We start from the raw sequence: 2,599 nt of genomic DNA, 5'->3' as shown, positions 1-2,599 counted from the left end.
AAAGGGTAATAAAATATGAATTCACTTCATATAAGTACCTACGTCTATTTTTTCCAGTACAAGCGGAAATGTGTACTTCATATTAGAGTTATGTATGTGTATTAAATCTTCAAATTTGAAGTAGTTTTAAGTATATAATAAACAGAATAAGATATCCTAAAAAATGTTAGAAATGTTATCAAGGTTATTCTATTTTAATATCATTTCAGCGATGCCTGATGGATGAAACTGAGGTATAGATGAAAATAGATACAGGAAAATAGTAAAAAATAACTGTCGTAAGAGCAGTGAATACTAAACTTATATACAGGGTGATTCATTAACAATGGGAAAGTCGAAAGCTGAAGATACTACATGTGAAATGGTGACCATTGGCGCAAACATGCCTTATCCGAAAGTTGATAGTTTCGGAAATACAGGGTGTTGAAAGTTAAAATTTTAAATCGTTATTTTTGCGATTATTCTGAAAATATGTAGGTTAGAAACTTGAAAATTTGTGAAACTATATTTTTTTAGGCGACGAATGAGATGCGTGTTGTAATTTCAGCATTGATCATAGAGGGCGCCACTTACAACCAATTTTACCGAAAATTTAGTTAATAACTTTTTACCCTGTAGGGTAAATCTAGGAGAGATGACGCACATTTTTTAAAATAATTATAAAACATATGTGAAATTGAAAATAAAGAGCAAAACTTCAGATTGCGTTAAAAGAGCTTACTAAGTTATAATATATAACTTCAAATATGACAAAATATCGGAGATTTTGATAAAAACTAACATTTTTTTTTCTTATGACTGCGTCATCTCACCTTAGGTGTCGAGGAGAGATAACGCAGTATATTAAACAATCCTACATTTTTATTTTTTTCACAAATTTGTATTAAAACTTCATATAATTTACGTTTGGTTTATTTTAAAACTTATTATTAATAATAAATATAAATACTCATTATTGTAGTTAGACAAAGAAGCATATACTCTGAACGAAAACGTAATTGTTTTCGTATTGTTCTTTATTTCTTCTTAAAAAAAATCTAACCATGAATTCGTAGCCTGCCTTGCGAGATATTCTTTTGAAATTGTATGGTAGTAATTCTAGTTTTTCTGCTAACTCAAAAGCCATAAAGCGCATACAGGATCTCGTAGGTACAAATCCATGTGTTTTCAACTTTTGCTTTACTAATTTATCCTATTGTGGGCTCCTAGTGTACTTGAAGGTCCAAACGGTTTAGTTTGAGGTCTTCACATTTCCTTCGGAGTCGCAAAGTGCATTCGGGGCTACCGAATTCGCGACCTGCCTCACGAATACCCATCTCATCTCTATCGATTGCACTGATTGCTCTAGACAACTGATCTATTGTCCGCTCTCCTCTTCTAACGTTTCCATTTATTTTATATTTCGTCGGTATGCTATAAACGATAAATTAATAACATTTCTGACAAAATAAAATTTTAAACGATGTGTCTATTATTGCGCCAACTCTCCTTACGCATACGTGCGTCAACTCACCTTACAGTATAAGGTGAGATGACGCAGCAACTTTTAACTAAATTCATTAGAGGAAATATGTGAAATTGAGGTTAGAAATACTTAACTACTCATTATCTACAACAGAATCCTTGAAAACTTAATAAAAATATAACTTAACGTACCTGTATGTTTTCTGACTATAAACGATGTAAAAATATTTAGTGTAACCTCAATAAATTTAACAAAATACCGTCACTAACACTATTCAAATATAACTGTATTTGATACGTAACGATTATGTGTCGACATAATAAGAATTACCGGTGTTGCCAAATATACGCTATGAAGAATGATTGTGCCAGAACGAGCAGTGCGTCATCTCATCTGATGCGTCATCTCTCCTAGATTTACCCTATATTTAACATGAAACTTGATTCAAAACCTGAAGGAGCTATCATTTTTCCATTAATTATGTACTCTTGTTTCATTTCGGTTTCTTGATCCGTTTTCGAGAAAAATCGATTTAACGAACACTATGTTTTGATAATATGAGAAATTAAAAGCGAAACAAACCAAGTGTTTCTTCGGGTTATTACAACAATTAACAATAAAACAAATAAAATACGTAATTATGATTTAAAGTAATTGTTCGAAGAATCCACCGTTGACACTGATACACTTTACACGTTTTCTGAGAGATCTTCGAGTTTGAAACAATATATTGCGTCTGACTTCGTTGGCCGCGATTTGTATTCTTCGCCACAACTTTTCACACGAGCTAATAGATTCTTTGTAAACTATATCTTTCATTCGAGACCAAATAGAAAAATCAAGAGGATTGAAGTCCGGACTCCTGGATGGCCAAGTAAAAATGCTTACATGGCCAATCTAGCGATTTGGAAAAACTTCATCTAAATATGCACGCACTAGCCAAGAAAAATGCGGTGGAGCTCCTTCGTGCATGAACCACATGTCTTTTCTTAAATAAAGTAGAACTTCTTCAAGCCGTGGAAGCATTTTTATTTGGCCACCCAGAAGTCCGGACTTCAATCCTCTTCATTTTTCTATTTGGAAGAATCTATTGGTCCAACGCAATCCCAATATGTTGTTTCAAACTAGAAGATC

The sequence above is a fragment of the Anoplophora glabripennis genome, unplaced genomic scaffold, assembly GCF_000390285.2.
Source record: "Anoplophora glabripennis isolate ALB-LARVAE unplaced genomic scaffold, Agla_2.0 scaffold1014, whole genome shotgun sequence".
Lineage (NCBI taxonomy): Eukaryota > Metazoa > Arthropoda > Insecta > Coleoptera > Cerambycidae > Anoplophora > Anoplophora glabripennis.
The sequence above is the reverse complement of the archived record's forward strand: the minus strand, read 5'-3'. Positions refer to the sequence as shown.